At 40.5% G+C, this 12,440-nt stretch overlaps 1 protein-coding gene across 4 annotated transcripts in view; it reads right to left on the bottom strand.

Annotated features, from left to right (window-relative positions):
* The window catches only part of LOC129771144 (hexokinase type 2), a 96,159-nt gene that overhangs the window by 47,382 nt on the left and 36,337 nt on the right, over nucleotides 1–12,440 (bottom strand). The gene's annotated exons all lie outside the window — the stretch shown is intronic.

Here is a 12,440-nt window from a genome sequence, read left to right as displayed (position 1 = left end):
ATGATCGACCTGAAAGAGTTTGCCGAGCCTGGATTACCCCAGATCGCAAATTTTTCAAAAGCAATCGAGTCGAAAATTTCTTTGTGGCATCATTCGAGAGATGACATCAAAATGCATTTTCAATGTAAGAATTATTTAACAGCACTGATGCTTCGGATCAAATGATTCATCACTTCACTTACTCATGCTTTCGCATTTGCAGTCGATGCAATCGAGCTGATTGTCTTCCGATTCTGGTTTCAATTAATGGTCCGCCAGACGGTGCACGTTTGATCAACTATAAATGTCATGAGTTTTTATTGAAAACGCTCACATCAGCAAGTAGTCTAAAAATTTACAGTGACATCAACGAAGTTTGTTCCAGTTTTTGTATTTGGCCGCTTTGTTCCAGTTATTGCCGCGCCAAATGACCGCTTTTCAAATACCTTCCCATGTTCTAAAGTGGTACATAAATAATACAGTCCCCAACCCCAAAAAACCCCTACATACAAATTTTCACGCCGATCGATTTAGTACTTTCCAAGTCCATAAGAATCAGACAAAGGGTTCCTGTTAAAGCCACCTTTTGTACAACTTCTATGTAAGCGACATTGACAATTGCCTTACACAAAATTGCAGCTTAAGATAACTTGCAGATGATGGGATGGTGTCTGTCGTAGGATCAAAAGAATCCGACCTGCAAGAACCCTTACAAGATACTTTGAACAATTTTTCAACCTGGGCCATAGGGCTAGGGATCGAAATCTCCACGGAGAAAACAGAGATGGTGCTTTTTTTTCTAGGAAGCATAGACCAGCAAAACCAAAGCTTCAACTTTTGGGTAAACCGATCACTCATGCTATGTCATTCAAGTATCATGGGGTCTGGTTCGAATCCAAATGTGGGGGGGGGGGGTGGCGCATATTAGGTATCTTAGTAAAAAATGCCAACAAAGAATAAACTTTCTCCGTACAATCGCCGGCACCTGGTGGGGAGCCCATCCCGAAGATCTTATAATGTTGTATCGAACAACTATTCTTTCAGTGATGGAGTATGGCAGTTTCTGTTTTCAATCAGCTGCCAAAACACACCTCATTAAACTCGAGCGTACTTCCTTGAGAGAATACGAGAAATTTTGAGAGGGCTGACTCATTGGCAAAGGTAGGTGCAATTGAAGGCGATATTTATCAGCGTCAAATCGCTTTCAATTTTATTCTTTAGCCCGTAAAAATACCATCGCTAACTGGCAACGTAAGTGGAACGAAGATGAATTGGACCGGTGGCTTCACTCGATTATCCCTAAGGTTAGCCTCAAACCATGGTTCAAAAGTCTGGACTTGAGGCAATATCTGTGCTTGTGGCCAAGGTTACCACGACATCGAACACGTTGTTTGGTCGTGCGAGGAGTATCTTTTTGCCAGATCGAATTTAGAAAACTCTCTTCGGGCTAGAGGAAGACAGCCCAATGTGCCGGTGAGAGATGTGTTGGCTCGGTTAGATCTTGATTACATGTCCCAAATATATGCCTTCCTAAAAGTTATCGATCTTCGTGTGTGATTGTTCTTATATTCTTATATTCTCCTTTTCCTTTTCCTTCGCGAGAAATCCAATCCCTTCTTAGTAACAATAGAATAAAGTGAAATGTAAATACATTAATATTAGATATAAGATAGGCTTAAGAATTGAGTGTGATGAATGTGAGTGTGAACATTGTCAACATATCCTTATATCCCTTTCTTTTCCTGAAGAAAATATGTCACCCTTCTAAACTCGAGCAAACCGCGAGTAATCGGTTCTCTACTTTATTAACATTAGAATTAATGAGAAATGTTTATATATACTTGTAACAATACAGATAGGAGTTTGACTCCTTTAAACTTATGTAACTGAGCCTGTAAAAATAAACGATGTAATAAAAAAAAGAATCAGACAGGAAGACGTACAGAAAGACAGAAAGACAGACAGAAATCCATTCTTATTAGATTCTTTGGTGCTTTGGAAGTGCGAAGAAGATAGCAACGAAGATGATCGAAACAAATACTACAGAAATGTCAAATTCGCATTAGAAGAAGAAAGACAGAAGATTTAGGGTTAGGTTCCACGCACTACACTTAATCACATTGTCGAGCAGTTTTGGGACGATCTTCTATCAGCGTTTTTATGGACATGAAGTAATAGATAAGAGATTTCTCAGGTTTTACCCAAATGAAACCGTATTTTCTAAGAAATAAAATCATCGAATATTGTTTCACAGTAATGTTCGAGTGGTGGAAAACGTAATTTTAATCTTCTCGAAGGTATAATTAATTAATGGTTTATTTTGTCATTTTTTCTATACAGACCCCGTTCGATTTTGGCACGTCAACGGTTTTTCTTAATCCTGTTTTTTTCAGTTTTCTTGTCCTTCATTCACCCAATTGAACCTCAACCAAAAAAGATGGCTGGAACCGGTCAACTGGTTCCGGAATATGGCCGGAACATATTCCGGTGTTATAATGGGCATGATCAAAGCAGTACTTAGAACCGTATCATGCCCATCATGTGACACCTACCTCTAATTACTCGGGATTTAAAAACTAGCCCATTGGTGGTCATATCTAGTGTCTAGGTCGTCATAGGCGGACCTGTTCCGGTTGCGTTCCGAATACTCCCGGGTGGCTACTCTATTATTGAACAACCAGTAATCCAACCAGTTATTAATTGGTTAACATAATAGGTGCATACATTTCTGGCCTCATCTACATGTGCCCTCAACCCCTTACCAATCCGTTGTTATCCTCTTTGGTATCATTGGAATGTTACTTTCTTAAGGTGAAGGTCGATGGAAACCACTAAATGCTGCCTCTGCGGTTTTTCATCCTGCCACCCCGCATTTATCGTGATACACATCTCAATAAATACAAACGGCTCGTACCTGAAATTGTTGACCCAGGTGTACTGCACTGCAGCAAGCTATGAGTAACAATTTCAGGGATGAGACGTTTGAGTTTCTTGAGATGAGTGCCTCAAAAAAAAAAGCTAGATGGCATGGTAAAAACCTCAGAGGCAGCCATTTATAGTTTCCAACGACCTTGTCCTTAAGAAATTATTATTGAAAAATAAATTTTCTCTTTCTTATTTCATCTTATTCAAGTAATTGTCAAATAATGCAAACTCTATCTCAATTCACGATAAACAATATTGTAAACAATATTGTATTTGGAAATGTTTCGTCACAAGTTTATCTATCCAAGCACATCTGAGCGCAGCATTACGAATCTTTTTAAACTAAAATATTCGCGTCATGTAATATTTTATTGATCCCTAAAATGTTTTTAACCACTAAAAAATTTAAAAAAAAGTTCTTTTTTGGCACAGTTTGATTTTGGCAACACAATATATTCGGGCGTGTTGCCAAACCGAACGGGGTCTATATGTATAAAAATGGATTTCTGTCTGTCTTTTTGGTTCTTATGGACTCGGAAATTAATGAACCGATCGACATGGAAATCGGTATGTAGGGGTTTTTGGGGCCGGGGAACGTTTTTATCATAGTTCGAGACCCCTCTCCTCTCTCTAGAGGGGGGGGGGGTATGCTGCCATACAAATAAAACACAAATTTGTGCATTACGCGAGAACTAATCAAGCAAATTGAGCCAAATTTGGGATTTGAGGGTTTTTGGGTACGAGAAATGTTTCTATGGTGGCATGACACCCCTCCCTCTATGGAATGGAGAGGGGGTCCCATCAAAATAATACACATATTTCAACCGAACATGACAATTGAAAATTTTCGGAAGACTCTGAAGGAAAATTCGGATAATATTACGTTAAGACGGCGAAGTTCCTCTAGGAACGTTGGTGCCATTTAAGAAGAAGAAGAAGGTTCGAACTTTTCAGTGAATTCCTCCCATTATTTTCTGCACGGTGACATTGGCATTGACATTGTTATATCAAATGACGATGCGACGATGATAAAAGCAATATTTTTCTGCTTATACTATTCTACGACATCCCATCTGTGATAGCAACTGGCAAAGTCAGGCCAGAACTTCACGGAACATTCGTTGATTCGAATTGAATCAACGGCAAAATTATCTTCTGTAGACACTTCTTCTTGTGAAGCTGTCCATTTTTAGTTGCATAGTTGTCCACTGATGAAAACTACAACTACTGCCAAAATATCAATTTGCGAGCGAAGACAAATTTGAATTCACCAGGAGAATCTCCCTTACTACCCGTCGAAAAGTTCGAATGTTAATTAGAAAAGAAGAATATTTTTTATTGTATTTTTTCTAAAACATATATTTTTATCGATTTTGTTCTTTACATCCTCTGCGGAAACTGGAAATTTCGTGCGGCCAAATTTTATATGGAACAGACTTAAGTTGAGGGATCTTTTTTTTAATATTCTAACTAATAAACAATTGAATCATGCTGTCGATGCATGCTTTCTAACCTGAGCAAGCATCAAATATTTTCACCAGCCGGGTAGGCACGTAACCCAGCGTCAAGAACTATGAGTTGACAGCGCAACAACATGGTGAACAATGCATTTTCTCACGAAGAAAGCAACAGATGAACCTTCCGTCTGAATTCTGCAAAACAATTCTTGAACGTAGTAAACAAGCTGGTAACATACCCATACCCATGACGCATGACTGGAGGCTGAATTATTACAGTTGGAAAACAAAAATATTATTCAGAAGCGCGCCAAACATTCCTTCATTTAACTTCGACCGTTGAACAATAACTATTACGCTGAATCGTTGGTAAATGCTTGCACACTGGAATTAGCACCAGTTATGCATATTTTCTTCTAGTGCGCCTGCTCCAGTAACCAATACACACACTGAACCGAGGTCCGGATATTCTGTTTTCGTTTGCATTTAGTTGTTGTCTTGGCTTGCTCGCACGGGGCAAAGGTTTCCGATTCGGTTCATCACACTCAGTGTGAGTATCGGGAAGCCGCGTCAACATTCACCATCGTCTGATAACAGCAGCCAAATGACGACAATGACGATACGTTGCGGAAGCATAAGCGCGAAATTCCACAATCATAGGAGTGAAATTAGGCTGGGACCATGGTAACAAGATCGTTTCAGGTCACACTACAGTGCAATTCCAAATTTGTAAGCAAAGAGTACGGTGGTGTTGACACGCTGTGATACTTTTCGGTATCGCGATATTTGCGCTGGCTCACAGTGGAAACACAACACTTCTGAGTAATGCGATAACAACAATGCGCCGAAATCCAGCAACACAAGCACAATAAACGTAGTCAGTGATATATTTATGGTTATTATATCTGTCTAACATTTTTACTGCTCACGCGAAATGCTAGACTACGCTCTTCTTTTCCGTGTGTTTGTTGGAACTTTGGACCGATTACTGGCTGTGGCATAGAAAACGATAAGCGATTCCCGGGAATAATATGAATAGAAAGAAAACTATGTTTTTCCTTCCTCTATTCAATGTCCAGTGGTGGCACAGTGGTCGAGACTGAATTTTATAAATTTGTTGTTTTCAATCACAGTGGTGTGATGCACATTATACTGTTTCAATCAAATATTATTTGATTCCTTTATAAAATGTTAATTATATAAATAATAAAGAATATGCGACTACGCTTGTGGTGATTCATATATGGTTAACAGTTATAGACAAGAAACTCTACGTAACCTCCCAGAAATAGTCTAGAGGTGTCAAATTACACGACCTAGGTTCACATGTAAATGTAAATGACTGTCATAAAAATATGTCACCCTTCTAAACTCGAGTGCATCGCGAGTAATCGGTTTCCCACCTCACTAGCCATAGAGTTAAGAAAATTGTTTATATATAGTTATAAATATATATTTAAGAATTCGTCTCCTTTAAACTTATGCAACTGAGCCTGTAAAAATAAACGAATTCTCGCGTAACTTTTGAAAAGGTCCTATTTTTTTTTTATATAAATTCGTTTATTTTTACAGGCTCAGTTACATAAGTTTAAAGGAGCCGAAATCTTAAATATATTTTTAAAACTATATATATGAACAATTTTCTTAAATCTATGGTTAGTAATGTGGGAAACCGATTACTCGTGGTGGACTCGAGATTAAAAGGGTGACATTTTCTCAGGAAAAGGATGGGGTATAAGGAAATTATTACAATGTTGATAATCACACACACTCAATTCTTAAATCTATTCGTACATCAGTTGTGAATTTACATTTCATTCTTCTGTTTATAGCAAGCGGACCAATTACTCACAAAGGAAGAAATGGAGGGTATAAGGATATAAGGATAATCACACACGAACATCGATAGATTTAAGGAAAACATATATTTGGGACATGTAATCAAGGTCTAACCGAGCCAACACATCTCTCACCGGCACATTGGGCTGCCTTCCTCTAACCCGAAGGGAGTTCTCTAAATTCGATCTGGCAACAAGATACACCTCACACGACCAAACAACGTGTTCGATGTCGTGGTAACCTCGGCCACAAACGCAGATATTGCTGCCGGCCAGATTGAAACGAAAGAGTAGCGCGTCTAACGAACAGTGATTGGACATGAGTCGGGAGAAGGTGCGAATAAAGTCCCGACTCAAGTCCAGACTTTTGAACCATGGTTTGAGGCTAACCTTAGGGATAATCGAGTGAAGCCACCGGCCCAATTCATCTTCGTTCCATTTGCGTTGCCAGTTAGCGATGGTATTTTTACGGACTAAAGAGTAAAATTCATTGAAGGCGATTTGACGCTGATAAATATCGCCTTCAATCGCACCTACCTTTGCTAATGAGTCAGCCCTCTCATTACCCGGAATTGAGCAATGAGAAGGGACCCACACAAAGGTAATGACATAACAGCGTCTGGATAAAGCACTCAAAATTTTTCGTATTCTCTCAAGGAAGTACGGCGAGTGCTTTTCCGGCCTCACTGAACGGATAGCTTCGACAGAGCTAAGACTATCCGTTACAATGTAATAGTGTTCAACAGGTCGTGAGGCGACGCTGTCCAGCGCCCAATGAATTGCTGCCAATTCAGCAATATACACTGAGCAAGGATTCTGAAGACTGTGTGAGGTGCTAAAAAATTCGTTGAACACTCCAAATCCTGTGGACTCATTTATAGTGGACCCATCAGTAAAGTACATATTATCACAATTGATACCCCTATATTTTTCATCGAAGATCGTTGGAGCGATCCTCGATCGTTGGTAATCTGAATATCCATGGATATCTTGCTTCATGGACAGATCAAAATGTACAGAGGAATTGATGTAGTCAGGAAAACAAACACGGTTGGGAATATACGAAGAAGAATCAACCTGCATGGAGATGAATTCATGATATGAACTCATGAATCCGGAGTGAAAATTTAGCTCGGTTAGCCGCTCAAAATTTCCGATCACCAATAGGTTCATGACCTTACACCGGATGAAGAACCGAAGAGATAATAAATTGAAGCGATCTTTTAGTGGGAGTAGGCCTGCCAAAACCTCGAGACTCATGGTATGCGTTGAGGGCATACATCCCAACGCAATACGGAGACAAAGATACTGAATTCGCTCGAGTTTAATTAAGTGTGTTTTGGCAGCTGATTGAAAACAGAAACTGCCATACTCCATCACTGAGAGAATAGTTGTTCTATACAACATTATAAGATCTTCGGGATGGGCTCCCCACCAGGTGCCGGTAATTGTACGGAGAAAATTTATTCTTTGTTGGCATTTTTTACTCAGATACCTAATATGGGCCCCCCAAGTACATTTGGAGTCGAACCAGACCCCAAGATACTTGAATGACATAGCATGAGTGATCGGTTTACCCAAAAGTTGAAGCTTTGGTTTTGCTGGTCTATGCTTCCTAGAAAAAACCACCATCTCTGTTTTCTCCGTGGAGAATTCGATCCCTAGCCCAGGTTGGCCCAGGTTGAAAAATTGTTCAAAGTATCTTGTAAGGGTTCTTGTAGGTCGGATTCTTTTGATCCTACGACAGAGACCACTCCATCATCTGCAAGTTGTCTTAGGCTGCAATTTTGTGTAAGGCAATTGTCGATGTCGCTTACATAGAAGTTGTACAAAAGGGGGCTTAAACATGAGCCCTGGGGGAGGCCCATGTAAGAGACCCGACTTACTGCCGAATCTCCGTGAGAAAAGTTCAAATGCTTCTCACAAAGCAAGTTATATAACATATTATTCAATAGAGGCGGTAGACCCCGAGAGTGTAATTTGTCTGTCAAAACCTCTATTGAAACAGAATCAAAGGCCCCCTTTATGTCCAAGAATACTGAAGCCATTTGTTTTTTTCCGGCGTAAGCCATTTGAATTTCTGAAGAAAGCAACGCAAGACAATCATTCGTCCCCTTGCCCCTGCGGAACCCATATTGTGTATCTGAGAGTAGGCCATTCGTTTCAACCCATCGATCAAGGCGAAACAAGATCATTTTCTCCAACAATTTCCGTATACAAGACAGCATTGCTATTGGGCGGTACGAATTGAAGTCGGACGCGGGTTTTCCGGGTTTTTGAATAGCTATAACTCGTACTTGTCTCCAATCATCTGGAACAATATTATTCTCCAGAAACCGGTTGAATAAATTCAACAAGCGATGTTTCGCCACATCAGGGAGGTTTTTCAGCAAGTTGAACTTAATTCTATCCGATCCCGGAGCAGAATTGTTACATGAAAGCAGAGCAAGAGAGAATTCTACCATCGAAAACTCGGAATCAAGATCGCACCTATCTTGTGGTATATCTCGAACAATTTTTTGCACAGGAGCGGAATCAGGACAAAACTTCCGTGCAAAATTAAAAATCCATCGATGTGAATATTCCTCGCTTTCATTGGATGAAGAGCGATTTCTCATGTTTCGAGCCTCTTTCCATAATTTTTTCATTGACGTTTCTCGTGACAAACCTCCCACGAAATTTCGCCAATAAGCACGTTTTTTCCCTTTGATTAAGTTTTTAAATTGATTTTCAAGGGCTAAATACGTTTGAAAATTTTCAATGGTTCCACGTTTCCGAAAAGCTTTGAATGCGTTCGATTTATCCTGATAAAGCTTGGAACATTGGCTATCCCACCATGGATTGGGAGGCCTTCGACGAATAGTGGAGCCTGGGATGGGTTTCGTTTGAGCGCGAACCGCGCTGTCATAGATCAAACGAGAAAGGAAGTTATACTCCTCCAATGGAGGTAAACCATCTCTGGAATTGATGGCTAGAGCAATCGCGTCCGCATATTTTTTCCAGTCAATGTGTCTTGTGAGGTCATATGCCATGTTTATAGATTCAGAAAAATTCGACCCAATGGTGATGGAAATTTTGATTGGCAAGTGATCACTACCGTTGGGGTCCTGGATTACATTCCACTTGCAATCTAACGATAGTGAATTCGAGCAAAGCGAGAGGTCAAGAGCACTTGGGTTAGCAGGAGGTTTAGTTACACGTGTTGTTTCCCCAGTGTTCAAAAGTGTCATATTGAAGCTGTTACAAAGATCATATATCAACAGTGAACGATTGTCGTCGTACTGTTCCCCCCAGGCAGTTCCGTGAGAATTGAAGTCTCCCAAGATCAATCGTGGCTCAGGAAGGAGTGAGCATCAAAAAAGGTCCTATGTAACAAATGTAAACAAATCGAGTTAAAGGATGCACGCTGTTAGTTTTCAATCATTGAATGTATTACAAAAACAATCGTTCACGTATCTATCTTCTTCATCTTTTTGTCGCCGATACAAAAAATATCCAATGTACAGATTCGGATTTTAAGCACCCGGCTGTTACTTCGGACGCCACTTTCCTCCGACGGCCGAAACGTCCGAAGTAACAAAGCAGTCAAAACAACTCGCAGTCGTACTTCGGTCGTTGTTGTTTATTAGTTAGTTTCAAATTCTTATAGTGCAACGTAATATGTCCAATGTGCAAACGCGGGCAGTCAAAACGTCCAATGTAACATTTTTCGCTCCGAGGCTTCAACCTTTATCTCAAATCACGGAACAACAGTTACGATTGGTTTTACGGAGTTATTCTTGACAGCTAGTGGTGAAAACAGTGATAAAGATCGATAGCTTTTAAGACAATTCGCGAAATAATGTTCGGGTCTTCAACTTCGTTTTTCTCTAGTTGGCGAAAATGTTACATTGGACCTTTTCAAAAGTTACGCGAGAATTCATAAAAATAAAAACATTTGGGAAAACCCGGTGAGTTTTTTGTTTTCATAGAGCTAAAATTTTCACATCTGCAACACTAGTAAATGAAGTCCGGTTGAGCTAATATTTTGCATTGGGTATACACAGTGATAGACATTCGTTTAGCCGCACTTGAAAAAAAAACTTGAAACACTTACAAAACAACTAGGAATGTTCTTTTTATCGGGATACTTATTTGCTGTAGTGGTAGTATATTTAAGTCAATTTTATTGAAAAGACGTACGTCACAATCACACACACACACACAAGGCGGCATCGATAGATATAAACATTCAAACGTCGTTTTTTCCCGAGACATACGTTTAGCCGCAGGGCATAAAAATCATTTTCACGTAAAAACTTTTTTATCTCGTACCAAGTTCAACAAAAAAATCGAATATGATCGGGGAAGCGGCTGGTTGATTTGGCGTGGAATTGCTCTATGGTAAATTACACAATATCGCCGTTTCGTCGTACCAATATCTCGCTTGTTCCACTGCTCAGTTGGACCGGATAGCGGAGACAGTTGATATGAGGCTTACATTATTGTGGTATTGGAAGGACAATTAGTCCAAAGTTTTTATGCTACAAGCCTCAAAGTGTGTACGGACGGAGAAAGGCCAGAATTCCGACCGTAGATTGATCTCTATCACGGATCTGTTTTTTTGCGTGAACCTAGTTATTCTGTAATAACATAATAAGATGGTCAAATTAAGGACCCTGAGTTTTGAACTCACGATCGTTCGTTTGATAAGCGAACGCACATCTATTGTGGCTACGATGACACTAAAGACATGTTTATGGAAGTATCGAACACTGAGTTAACCGAGTGCCTCCGAATAGTCCTCATATGAGAGGAAGCTGGGAGAGACTGAAGCAATATGTAGAGAAGACGTTAAGCAACATGAAACTTTCTCGTTGCCGAATGACGAAGTCCTGATAAAATATTAGGCTGTCAAAAAAGTCCTGCGGTATTTCCGCGAGGTGTCGTTGTAAGCGCGTAGTTCTAGTTGTATTCATTGTATCGAGTCATACTATAGCTTGTTGGAAAGGTATTTTTGCGCGCTATAGTCCTTGACAGTGTTTTGTTTGGTTAAGTCGTTCGTGAGTTATAGTGTCGCAAATATGGAGCAAAATAAAGAGAAAATCCGACATATTTTACAGTACTACTATGACAAAGGCAAGCATCTCAAGCTGCCAATAAAATTTGTGCAGTTTATGGACCCGATACAGTTTCCATTTCCACCGCACAACGATGGTTTCAACGTTTTCGTTCTGGTGTAGAGGTCGTCGAAGATGCGCCACGCTGATATATTTATGGTTATTATATGCGCCACGGAAGGCCTGTTGTCGAAAATTGCGACAAAATCGCTGAATTAGCCGAGAAAGACCGGCATAGTAGCAGCCGTAGCATCGGCCAAGAGCTGGGGATAAGTCATCAAACCGTTATTAACCATTTGAAGAAGCTTGGATTCACAAAGAAGCTCGATGTATGGGTGCCACACACGTTGACGCAAAAAAACATCTTTGACCGTATCGACGCATGTGAATCGCTGCTGAATCGCAACAAAATCGACCCGTTTCTGAAGCGGATGGTGACTGGCGATGAAAAGTGGGTCACTTACGACAACGTGAAGCGCAAACGGTCGTGGTCAAAGCCCGCTGAAGCGGCTCAAACGGTGGCCAAGTCCTCATTAACGGCCAGGAAGGTTCTGCTGTGTGTTTGGTGGGATTGTCAAAGAATAATCTATTATGCTTCCCTATGGCCCAAACGCTCAATTCGGACCTGTACTGCCAACAACTGGACCGCTTGAAGGTAGCACTCATGAAGAAGAGGCCATCTTTGATAAACAGAGGCCGCATTGTCTTCCATCAGGACAACGCCAGGCCACACACTTCTTTGGTGACGCGCCAGAAGCTCCGGGAGCTCGGATGGGAGGTTCTTTTGCATCCGCCGTATAGTCCGGAGCTTGCACCAAGTGACTACCACCTGTTTTTGTCCATGGCGAACGAGCTAGGTAGTCAGAAGTTAGCCACAAAAGAGGCCTGTGAAAATTGGCTATCCGAGTTTTTTGCCAATAAGGAAGCGAGCTTCTATAACAGGGGTATTATGAAGTTGGCATCTCGTTGGGAACAAGTCATCGAACAAAACAGCGCATATTTGACTTAAAACAGATGATTGTAACTAATTTTATGAACAAATGAAAATTCAAAAAAAATACCGCAGGACTTTTTTGACAGCCTAACACTTGCTAGAGATTGAGAGCACTTTCACACCAACTCACAGTGGGGCTTAGAAAAAT

Source organism: Toxorhynchites rutilus, chromosome 2, assembly GCF_029784135.1.
Source record: "Toxorhynchites rutilus septentrionalis strain SRP chromosome 2, ASM2978413v1, whole genome shotgun sequence".
Taxonomy (NCBI): Eukaryota; Metazoa; Arthropoda; class Insecta; order Diptera; family Culicidae; genus Toxorhynchites; species Toxorhynchites rutilus.
This window is presented reverse-complemented; position numbering and strand designations above follow the sequence as displayed.